This window comes from Alosa sapidissima, chromosome 15, assembly GCF_018492685.1.
Source record: "Alosa sapidissima isolate fAloSap1 chromosome 15, fAloSap1.pri, whole genome shotgun sequence".
Lineage (NCBI taxonomy): Eukaryota > Metazoa > Chordata > Actinopteri > Clupeiformes > Clupeidae > Alosa > Alosa sapidissima.
In genome coordinates this window covers 1043915-1057023 of record NC_055971.1, presented here as the reverse complement: position 1 = coordinate 1057023, position 13109 = coordinate 1043915, and the positions used below count along the sequence as shown (strand labels likewise).

Sequence of the window (13109 nt, the reverse complement as noted above, 5' to 3'; positions counted from 1 at the left end):
GTAATTTTACTACTTTTATTTTTAATACTTAAAATATATAAGTAATATTTAAAATACAGTTTACACATACCAAAGTGCTGTACATATTGCAATTAAAAGACAATACATGAATACATGTATAACAATCATAAAAGGCAGGGAACGCCAGGGAGAAGAGGTGTGTTTTGAGCCTAGATTTAAAACTAGTGATGGAGGGAGCATCTCTGATGGAAGGTGGCAGCTGATTCCATAGGTGTGGTGCAGCCACAGTAAAAGCGATCATGTGTGTGGAACATCCAGGAGACCCATGCTACAGGATCTAAGGGGCCTGGGAGCTCAGTGGGGGTGAATGAGATCTGCAATGTAGGATGGGGCCAGGCCATTTAGGGCTTTAAAAACCATCAATAAAATCTTGTTGAATTCTTAATTAATTCTATGCTGGATGGGCAACCTGTGGAGAGAGGCTAGAACGGGGCTAATATGCTCCCACTTTTTAGTCTTGCTGCCACATTCTGGATCAGCTGGAGGCGAGAGATCAATGCTTGATGGAGTCCCAGGTAGAGTGAGTTACAGTAATCCAACCGTAAAAGTGTTTAGGCTATAAGATAAGGTTTATAAGAATTTTTTTTTTTCTACCCTCAGTAAATGTCATGTTAGGCGAGTTTAAAGGTCTCGTTCCCCAAGAAACCGTTTAATAGTTCCTTTTGAAATACTATAGCTCACTCCAAGTTGCATATGCATGCTGCACATGAAAATGATTTTCTACCCCCATTAGCCAATGAAAGAAAATACACGGAAAAACAAGCAAATCAGAAAAAGCCCTTCTGTGTGATGTCGCAGTGAAAACAATTATTCATCAGCTAGTAGGAGCTAACAGCAAGTTGCTAACATGGCGGAACAAATTTGTGCCTGTGTTATTTGTGGCAATAACACAACAACGTTGCATGTCTTGCCTTAGAAAGAAGAGTTGAGGAAGAAATGGTTGGAATTTATTGTTGCAACACCACCACCGAAGTATAGTGCAAAGTTAGTTCCAATCATTTCGACCACACAGTGACTCACTGCCTACAGTTAGAAAGTGGTTTTGCATAGATATTCTGAAAAACCTGGATCTGTACCGTCACGACGATCGATCACCAGCTCACAGGCTGTAAGTACAAATAAACTTTTCCACCTAACGACTTTGTTACAAAATAGCATGTTAATATTCTTCACGTTAGCATGCATGAAAAGGGCACAAGCTAGGCTAGCCTATATGAAAGCTACACCAGGCACGTAACTGAAGCGTTCCGTTCGCGACGTTGGAGCCGTTTACTTACTAGACATTCTCTGGCGACGTGTAAAATCCTTCTTGTTTTTATGGCGGTTGGCAAACGTCTGGTTGCATTACTGCCACCTTCTGAAATGGAGTGTGGGTCTGAATTATAATATTTCCCTACACTTAAATTATCTTTATTAAGTGTGCTTGCAAGCACACTTATTGTTCTTCTTAAGTTTTATTATTAATTAAGTGTGCTTGCAAAGCAGCACACTTATTGTTCTTCTTAAGTTTTATTATTATTATTATTATTATTAAGTGTGCTTGCAAAGCAGCACACTTATTGTTCTTCTTAAGTTTTATTATTATTAAGTGTGCTTGCAAAGCAGCACACTTATTGTTCTTCTTAAATTTTATTATTATTATTTTTCCCGTCTCCCTAATTTTTTGTCAGCCCTAGCGCCTAGGCCCTTTGAGACAGAGACACCGTTCCAACTTTAAAACGTCCGGTCAGTACCGGTGTAAGTTGGTCGCGAAGATGACGTCAGGTGGGCGTGCCGTTCGTCCGCCATATTGGATTGAACAGAAAGCGAAACTAAATTTTCACAGGTCACAAATTTGGTCCGAACGCCACGAAACTTGACGTACATTATCCTTGGACCAAGCCTCACAAATGTTAGCGGAAGGATTTTTGATTTTCGATTATGTTGTTTATGATGCCATGGTCATTTGATATGAGATACTTGCACTCGTAACTTCGTCACGTGTAACTTTAGGACTGCTATTTTTTTTTTACTAACAGTAATTCACGAAGCACTTTAGCCCTAAAAGTAGCACCTACGTCTGTGACAGCTTAAAAGAAGTGGCAAGGACTCCTAACGCGATGTTTTGAAATGCGTCTACTATTGTCTACAGGAGCTTCCAATCGCGAGGGAACTTGCATTGTAGGCATAACTAAGGGATGCAACACCACCAACAACCAAAACTAGCCTACTCATTGTCAACATGTACATGAAATGTAACGTTTCATGTGAATCAAATTAAAATGTTTTCTTTGCAAACGTAGGCATAGGCGTATGGTGACAGATTAATTTAATGCTGCTGTGTGTATCACGGTAAGCGTGAATGAAGTGGCCACTTCTTAATGGGACCCACTGTATGGAAGTGGGCTAAGTAAAATAGAGATGTTTTAAGATAAGGTTAATCAGAATTCTACGATATGCCCGCTTGACAACGGCAGAGATAGAACTGGCCTTTGGCCATAGCAACCATCCATTTAGAACGACTGGCCTTCATAGCAACCAAAGATCTGAGCTGTGTTGCAATGTGAGGCAAAGTATAGAAAGGTGATGAAACATACAGAGACAGGTCAAGAAATATAGTGCAATGTAGACAGTAGTATACAGTTGATTTACAGACGGTGGTTTAGAGTAATATGAAGTATTCCTTTATTCTGAGATAGGCTACATCAATAGGCTCTCAAAACAACCCCAGGCTCACAAAACAATCCCAAACAGACATAAGGTCTTTATAGAGCAAATCTATATAGATTATTTGTGAAATAAACCAGTAAAACATAATTTGTGGGATGGAATATATAACATTCACACTCATAGCTCATATTTTTTTTTAAATAAATCAGTGAAAAAGTATCCTGACAAACAAGCAGCTTTTTAATGCCTTGGTCATATTTCATAATTTCTGTTGTACTGTAGGTTACCTGATAGCCCAGTTTGAGAGGCGCAAGACGCATCATTTCACTGCTGTCATTTCAATCACTGCTGTCATTTTATTTTATTGATTTGATCTCAGTCATAGAAGCTAAATTCGAAGGCAGGCCAAAGGTAAAATCCAACAAATCGCATTCAACCCGCAAGCCAATAGTTGAATAGCCCTCTCCTAGAGCTTTTGAGATATTGCCACTGCTCCAACATTGAAAGGCACTGTTAAAATGCCTGGATCAAGCCAGGTTCAGCATAGCGTATGCCACTGTCCGCTCACGTTGCTGACCGGACCAGGGCAAGCACACTTTCGCAGTTCCCGCCGGAAATGCAGTCTAGTTATTATTATTATTCCCGTCTCCCTAATTTTTTGTCAGCTCTAGCGCCTAGGCCCTTTGAGACAGAGACACCGTTCCAACTTTAAAACGTCAGGTCAGTACCAGTGTAAGTTGGTCGCGAAGATGACGTCAGGTGGGCGTGTCGTTCGTCCGCCATATTGGATTGAACAGAAAGCGAAACTAAATTTCCACAGGTCACAAATTTGGTCCGAACGCCACGAAACTTGACGTACATTATCCTTGGACCAAGCCTCACAAAAGTTACCGGAAGGATTTTTGATTTTCGAAAGCGTTTGCCCGGCATAGCCAAACGAAATCGGCGGCGAAGCTCCGAAACAGGAAGTCGTCCATATCTCAGGAACACTGTCACATATCGATACCAAATTTTGTATATGAACTGGGGACTCCAATGTGAGGGTGCATAAGCTAAAAAAAAAAAATATTCCAAAAGTTTCCATCATTTGGCAAACCACCCACAGGTATTTGGTAACTCTCACCAATCACCTTTGCACCATTCACCTTCTATCACAATGCCTTCCAAGTATGCTCAATGCCTCTGGGCAGCCACAATGTCTCCGGGCAACCTTGCCCACTCATGAAATCCTTGCTCTGCCATGGGATAGTATGGACTTACGAACTGAAATAGCAAGGAGAACAGTAGCTATATATAACTTACATAATAGACTTGTTTTCACATTGACGGTATTCAAATTAAATTTTGCATTATTGTTAAATATCATGATGGGAGAGTATTATTAAAAATGTTACAAGTATGCAAATTCATATGTTTACGGGAAATTAGGTTTTACTGGGTTGTTTTGTTGTAAAGACATGCAAGGCATTCTGGGCCGTAATGAACAGTGGTCGGCAGCACTCCATAGGCTACGTATTAATATGAATAGGTGTTTCTGTAAACCTAGGGACTATAAACGGCTATCTCTGTTACAAAAACCAGCTGGTAATCGCTCACTGAAGAGGGAACTATGATAAAAAGATTGTTTTCCTAAAAGCATGGTGTTGACAAAAGAATAAGCAGGAAATGCCACGTTTATCTAGCCTACTGAACGCTAGGTGGCAACGTTGTATTACATTTCACTAAATGCGGTGGAATTAGTGTGAGCTTCACAAGGAAGGAAGGTGCAAATATTATGTAATTTACCATGGGAAATTATTGGAAATGTTATTTCTTGTTTATTCTAATTGCAAACCACACACATCCATTGGTAATCACACGTACACATTTAATACTGGAAGACTGTCTATTCGTTTATTTGATGTTGCTTAGCAACGGGGACAGACTTCAGAGCAAAGATTCTAGAACAGAGCTTCAGAGAGACACGTTTTGAGTTCGTGGCCAAGTAGGCTACCTAAAATATCAGTTTCCATGTGTATGTGCTGGATGGTGTGCTTCCTTTATGAAAGTGTTTTATACAGTTAACGTTACAGACATAATGAGTCATGTTGTAGTGGTCCACATAAATGTGCCCCTTCTGTTATTAGAATGCTAAGCGGAGATTTTAACATCCTTCATTTCTTGTGTGGCTAGAAGCTAGCTTCTAGCTAGCTAGGTCATAGGGAGGAGATGTTGCTGTAACGTTATGAGATTTATGTTGCTTAGCGTAATGCCATGGTCATTTGATATGAGATGCTTGTACTCGTAACTTCGTCACTCGTAACTTTAGGACTCCTATTTTTTTTTTACTAAGAGTAATTCAGGAAGCATTTTAGCCCTAAAAGTAGCGCCTGAGTCTGTGACCGCTTAAAGCCTGTGTTGCAGGTTAACCACCACTGTTGATTAATGGGTACATAAAGCACTCAATATATGTATATCATTTTTAAAAATGTCTCCAAATGGTGTTAAATGCCAGTTTTTGTTGTTTTTAGCATTAGCGGGTTTTTTTTTACGCAATTCGGTGATGACGTCACTTTGGGGACTAAATGATCTGCGCTTCATTCATTTCAATGCATTTCAATGGACATCGCAGTTACACTTTCAACATAAAGTTTGTATGTTTACACTTCGAATTTCGTCACAGCATTTATATCACAGCTACCCTATGGTCTACCAATGGTAATAACGGTGCTTGATATCAATTTATTCTTTTTTTCTGAATTTCAGGAGGTCTCGTTTTGGAGGGTATGTTTTACATTCATTCCTATGGGAAACGTTCGCGGTTACACTTTCAACATAAAGTTTGTATATTTACACTTCGAATTTCGTTACAGCATTTATATGACAACGACCCTATGGTCTAACAAAGATAACAATGTCTTCCGATTTTAGTTTAATGCAAATTTCTGAATTTGAGAGGCCTCGTTATGAGGCTACATAATGCACCTATTCAGTTCAATGCATTATGCTTATAACGTTACGACACTTTTTTTGTTACTGTCAGTGAACAGCACCGAGTGAAAGTCAACATTTTCTTTATATCTAGTGATAGTGGTCATGTCGTTAGTTCAGATAAGTAGGCTACCAGGCAAACTTAGTCAGAAGATCAGAATGTAAAGCATCATGATAGCTAGCTATGGGCTAACTTTTTAGTCCCACCTGTGAGCCACCCCAGTTGTTGCAAACTTAGCTTCTAGCCGCCGCCGATTAGGCTGGTCGTGTCTTCAGCATGAATATTTTCGATAACTACTGCTCGTGATTGATTGCCATTGACATCGTCAGGGTACGGCTTACCAAAGAGGGAGATAATATAGGCAAGTCGCAGTTTTGCAGGTGCTTGTGTGGGCTGTGCCGTCCCGATGGAAACTGTGGTGGAGAGCTGCAGTAACTAGGGAAGCGAGTGCATTTTGGCCGCTGGTCGAGGAGCTCCCCCGTGATCAGCATATGACATGATCTATCTAGCTATCTATCTACCTGTCTATATACATATCTAGGCTATCTATAGCCTATCTATTTATCTATAATCTGCGATATCTACTGCTGAACAATCCCTTACTCGTCTCTCTTTACTCCTCTCTCGTTACTCTCAAGGGTCTCAAGGTGGGCTTTGGTCTGTAGCCTCCCCAAGGTGACGTAATGCAATGCATTGTGGGGGAAAGGAGAATCACTTCAAATGCTGTGAAACCTGCTTTTTCGTATTATATTCCGTTTTGTGATACCCAACAACATCAAATACAATGGATAACAGTTTAAATGTTTATTACCAACAAGCAAATTGTGCAAATTCGTTGGGAAATGAACCCTGCAACACGGCCTTTAAGCGAGGACTCCTAATAAGACCGATTCACACTAAAGGTGTTTAAGTCGTGATTCACTCGGATCTTTCACCCGTGTCTTTAAATTAACCCATGAGTCGCGAGTCTCTAGTATCATTAACTCGGATCAGTTGAGTCCTACTACAATTCAATCTAAAACGATAAACAGCGCCACACACAAACCTCTTGTAGCTAGCCTCCTAGCCCTAGCCATCGTAGCTGCCAAAAATGTAACAATTTCGTAGGCAACCACAACTCCACAAATCAACTCAAGCGACTGAGTGAGCAGGCAGTCCGAGATAACTGGTTAACTTCCCGCAGAGCCGGAAACATTGCAGACTCACAGACCATGTGACTCAGATTGGAGCGGCTAGCAATCCGGGTTAGTTGGATCAGCCGGCCGGTTAGGCTACGTTGAGTACGAGTCAGTCGAATCAGCCGGCTACGTTGTCATGAGTGGATCTGCGAGAGCGAGTAGCTCCTCCTCGAGGTGAAAAGCAATTCCACAACAAAAGCCATTTTTCCACTTCTGAAATAACATTCAATGTTCTGCATGTAGCCTAGACATAATTAGATTTGGTGTATAGATGTAGCATATTAAAATGCAATTAGGTCGTGCAGACAGTCCGAACTGCACGCTCATGGAGCTGCTTGAGTATCTACCTGGGTCAGTCGAATCAGCCGGCTACGTTGTCATGAGTGGATCTTTAGAGCAGCTAGTAACTCCTCGTCAAGGTGAAAAACAAATCCACAACAAAAGCCATGCTTTCACTTCTGAAATAACATATGTTCTGCACGCATAGCCTACTATAAAATGCAATTAGGTCGCGAAGACAGTCCGAAACATTGCAAGCTCTGTATGGAGTTGCTTGAGTAGGCTAGCCTACCTGGGTCATTTGGATCAGCCGGGCGGACCGGTTACGTTATGTTGTTATGAGTGCGAGTCAGTCGAATCAGCCGGCTCCATGAGTGGATCTGTAGACGAGCGAGTAGCCTAGTTTCTACTCGCGTCAAGGTGATAATAATAATAGGCCTAATGAGAATAATAGTAGTAGTAGTAATAATAATAATAATAATAATAATAATAATAACAATAATAATAATTTATTCACTGCAGGGCATTTCTACGTTCCTGTTTCTATGTCTACATTGAAAGTCAATTGCTTAGGCTAGGTTAAGACAATAAATCAACAGTCTGGCTCAAACTGCTTTCTTTCCCGTGAGTGGGTGGAGGTTTTGATGCTATTAGGCTATTTTATATTATATTATATTATATGATATTATATTAGGCTACCTAACAGTATAGCTATGATTAATAGTAATATTAGTTGCCTAGTATTAGCAGCCTATAATACTTATTAGAATAAATTCCTAGTAGCCTACTATTAGTAGTAGTGGTAATAAACATTGTAGCAGAGTAGTATTAGACCTAGGCAAACTTTTCTATTGTTAACAAAACAACAACAAATAATTAATTATTATAATATAGGCTACCCTCTCTGTCAATAAGATCACAGTTTCTGAACATGAGCACCAAAAAGATGAACAATGTGTGGATGCACTTTGACCAGGAGAGCAAAACTCTAAAGGCTAAATGCAAGTGCTGCAAAAACCTGGTTTCAAATCATGGAGGATCCACATCCAACATGAGAAGGCACTTAACGAAATGAAGCACCCCACGGCACTGCTTGAACGTAGGACTGAATTTCTTTGCGATTTAGTACTCAAGTGACTCGTTCAACCCGGATCAGTTTAGTGAGTGACTCAGAATAACCCGGATCCTTAAAAGGAATCGAGTTTGACAGGCCTAATTCACACAAACAATGTTTTGTGGTGGCATTTCACGTCGCGATGTTTTGAAATGCGTCTAACAATCACGAGGGAACAATTTTGCATTGTAGGCATAACTAAGGGATACAGTAACACCACCAACAACAACCAAAACTAGCCTACTCATTGTTTACATGTACATTAAATGTAACGTTTCATTGTGAATCAAATTAAAAGATTCTCCTCTTTGCAAACGTTGGCATAGGCATATGGTGACAGATTAATTTAATAATGTTGCTGCGTGAATCACGGTAAGCGCGAATGAAGTGGCCACTTCTTAATAGGAGTCACCAGAGCCATATAAAGGTAGAGTTGCGACAACTCCATTGACGCTAATGTTCCATTTTTTTTTCAACAATGGCGGCTAATGGAAGCCTCAAATATTTCCCAAAAGTTAACAATTTATAATAGCAGCAGTGCAGTTACAGACTGTTTGTAGCCAACATTTCAGACTCAGATTTACATTATTGGCTCATCCGAATAATAATAATAATAATAACAGTAACAACAGTAGGCTAATAGTAGTAAAGTAATAGTATTAATAACCTAATTATAATAATAAACTATGACAGCTTTTCTGCTGCTCAGTTTTTATCAGTTCCTTATCAAATAAATTAAAAGAGGCTAAAGCCCAATAAATGTGCCACACATAATAACCTAATATAAGATAAACCTTGCCTATACCATGTCAATTAGGCAGCACTAGGCAACACCACGAACGAGCTGTCATTAAGTTTTTGCGTTTGTAGCCTACAACTTCTATGACGTGACGTGTCTTGGGCATTTAGCTTTACCATCATGTCAACATAGTTGTAACGTTATGCGCAATGCTCATCTAGGCTATGGATTTAAGTGGTTTAATTTTAAAAAGGGCAGCAAAAGTGGGATAAAGTGCAACTGCTTCCCCAAAACAATTCCTCCATAACTGTGGATTTAATCGTTTGATATGTGGATAACTTTCAGTGGACTAAACACATAAAAGGTAAGATTTTGTTATCACAAAGCTAGCTGGTTTGGTTAAATATGGCGAAGCATATTTACAGCCAACTTTGTACTTGCAGCAGTGAAACTGAGTTTGTTGTTAACATTGTTGGTAATGTAAACTTTTCCTCAGTTAGGAGCAGGGCTGTTTTTTTTTTGCATTAATTTTCATTGGCAAAAGCTAGCTTAATACCCAGGTAGCATTCTGACGTTGGCCCAACGTTAAATTTGGTTGGCTAGGTTGGGCTGACCTATGCAACATATGCCTAACGTTGGGCCAATGTTGGTGGAGTTGGCTGTGTTTGGCTGACCTATGCAACGTATGCCCAACGTTGGGCCAACGTTGGTGGAGTTGGCTGTGTTTGGCTGACCTATACAACGTGTGCCCAACGTTGGGCCAATGTTGATACAGTTGGCTATTTTTGGCTGACCCATACAACGTATGCCCAACGTACAATACTATATAATAATAATAATAATAATGATTAGTTTTATTTGTATAGCACCTTTCATACACAGAATGCAGCTCAAAGTGCTTTACATTTGGAACATTTAACACAATTATATAAATAATTAAATAAGAATAATAATAAAAATACAATTTCCTTCGTCCTTGAGCCATTCCTCTTCATTTCTGTGGCTGTTTATAATCCAATCAGCAACATATCAGAAACACATATGACTTGTGATACAGTATAGGCTTTGCTAACAAATGCTTAGGTCTTGATGTGGACTCTAAGCATCAGCCTTAGTATGTTCTTAGTATTTGTTGTGATTACATGAATTTATATACAGACGTTTAAGGAACACAACGACCGGAAGATTCAGTTTGTCTGTTGTGTTGTATCTAAATGCAATTTAACAATAGACCATATCAAAATCTTAAAATGTGGGGTAAGGTTGGTAAAGCCTATTCAAGTTTAAATTTGCATATGTAATGTTGGTCTATGTGCATGCTTAATGAACAATGTCAACACAAATACAATTGTTATACTATGTAAAGCAGGGGTCTCAAACTCAAATGAGCTGGGGGGCCACTTCTGCCAACGTCATCTGATTGGAGGGCTACGTCAGTGTTAAAGATTAATACAAAAAAAGAATGGCTATTTCTAATAGTAGCCTACACAAAACTTTTTTTTAAATCTTTTTAGACACCTGTGCTAGAAACCTAGATAAAATAATGATAAAATAATACAAATGATAAAAACAAACAAAAAGCATAAAAACAGGTATGTGTGTGTACACCAGATAAAAAATATTTTCCTCTCATAACTTATTTAAACAAACTTTAGGTGGCAGGGTTAAGAAAACAACACCATTGGATTTTGACATCAACATTTCAAAAGGCTTGAAAGTGGTCAGAGATAAAGTCCTACTGTAAATGTAAAAATCTTTGAGTATAAACAAAAGTTTATGAAGGAGGAAAATGTACCCATCTAATTTGCCACTGGATGGCAAGCACCTCAAATGATACACCTTTCAGTATACTGGATGTTGCACATATTTGAGCAGGTTTACTTTCTTGTTTGTCATATTAGGTACCCACATAACTATTTAACAGGAAAACAGTAGGCCTAAGATGTAAACCAACAATAGTAAACTATTAGTATAACCACAAACCGCTATTATAGGCCTACAATAAAGTAGCCTGGTCAAATCAGTTCCTATCGTGGGTGACTTCGTAGTTCTTCAGAGCCTATTTTTACTACCCCTGCTGTCTGTACCACGTCCATTACGGACATTATCATCACGATTACCACTGCCAACTCCAGGTATATTGGGCAGAGGGTCGAAATAAGCATGGTAGCCTATGCCTGGACACCGTCGTATACACGTAAAGACGCATCTCCATCACTTACGCACCGTGACGACCACTGTCAATAGACGATCGCTCATTATCTCCAAAATGCAGATATTCTCCTTCAGAATCAGAATGAATAGGTGAATAACATAGCCTACCCAAGACTTTATCAAACGTGAACGTTTTTTTCAACATTTGGTCTAGGCCTATTTCTGCTTCAATTTATGCAAAACTATGACCTGCATCGCTTCGGCGTCATTACAAACAAATGCACGTCTTGTCTTTCTCGCGTGTAATAAGTATTTCCTGAACACTTTGTACAGCGAATTTGGGCTTGAATCGGAGCTCTGGATGTCTAGCAGTGGATGAGAATGGGATTCGTCACTGTACTTGGATCTATCGTCTATTTTAATCAATGTTGTTGTTTGTCACAATTTAAAAAAAATACCCTCAAGGGCCGAATTACATTATTATTTTGACATTAGGTCGCGGGCTGGTAGTTTGAGACCACTGATGTATAGCTTATGCAGCAGATAGCAAGTAGGTCCTCAAATGCAAGAGCAGGCTAAGTTGAAATGAGAACCTAGACTAACATTTAGCCCATGGCTAAATGTTTTCAACTGCTAGCAACTACTGCATATAAGTCTTTTTCTTGAACTTTGTTCATGTGTGTCTGTGGTCTGTTTTAGCTTACTTCGTGTTTCATACAACTAATACATTCCAGAAACATCTCATTGACAATCATTGTAATAATAGTTGTATAACAAGTCATCTAAACCTCTCCCAGCAGCAGGTCCGTTTAACTCATGGTATTTTCTTCGGCAAGGAAAGCCCAATTAAGACCTGTTGCTGGTATGCTGATACAATCTAGTGTGGCTGTGAATGAGCTAACGTCACTAGCGCGACTGATGGGTTTGTAGTCGTTGGAATTACGATCTTTCACAATGTTGTAATTCAATAGTTACGAAACAAACTGCAAATGTCTTTACATGAAAAATTGTCTTTAAAATTGACAAACATCATATGGGTAATTCAAGGCACAAGTCAACCGGGACCAGAAAATAATTGATTTTTCGCCATAGACTGCCGTTCAAATTTTTTTGAAAGATAGGTCCCATGGAGGCAAACGGAAGGGGCGGGACTTCACCACTCTATAGACAGCCAAGTACCACAATGCCATCTAAATGGGCTCTTGGGCATCCTGAGAAAATATCATTCCTATCTCCCAAAGGATTCCCGCACTCTTTTAGGCACTCCAACTAATTATGAGGTCCAGCAGATTGCTGGTGGCACCATGCATTATTTTGGAGTTGAGAAAGGCATTAGGCATATATTACACCAAATAGACCCTCTCCCAAAGGCCATTAATTTACAAGTAAATATTGATGGACTGCCTTTGTTCAAAAGCAGCAATCAGCAGTTCTGGCCCATTCTAGGCTTGGTAGAGGAAGACAAAACAAAGCAACCATTCGTCATTGCTTTATATCTTGGGTCTAAAAAACCAGCGAATGTCAATCTGTTCCTGGAAACATTTGTGAATGAATATGGAAAGCTTAAATTAGAGGGTGTGGATGTTATTGGCAAATGTGTAGATATTAAAATTTCTAATTTTGTTTGTGATGCAAGTGCACGGGCTTTTGTGAAAAACATTAAAGCCCACAATGCATACCATGGCTGTGAAAAATGCACACAGGAGGGAACGTGGGCCAAAAATCGCATGACTTTTCCTGAAGTTGATTCACCTTTACGGACAGATGCGTCTTTTATTAATAAAGATGATGAGTTTCACCATAAAGGGACCAGTGTGTTGACAGAGGTTGGAATTGGTATGGTCTCCCAATTTCCATTAGATTTTTGCACCTTGTTTGTCTTGGGGTTATGAGAAAGTTGATTGAGTTTTGGATGAGGGGACCGCTTCCTACTCGTTTAGGTGCTCATCAGATAGGCCTCATTTCTGCAGCTCTTGTGTCCTTTGCAATGACACTCCCCAGAGT

At 39.5% G+C, this 13109-nt stretch overlaps 1 protein-coding gene across 1 annotated transcript in view; it reads left to right on the top strand.

Annotated features, from left to right (window-relative positions):
* The window catches only part of LOC121683928 (gastrula zinc finger protein XlCGF57.1-like), a 59874-nt gene that overhangs the window by 42970 nt on the left and 3795 nt on the right, over positions 1–13109 (top strand). The window lies entirely within an intron of this gene.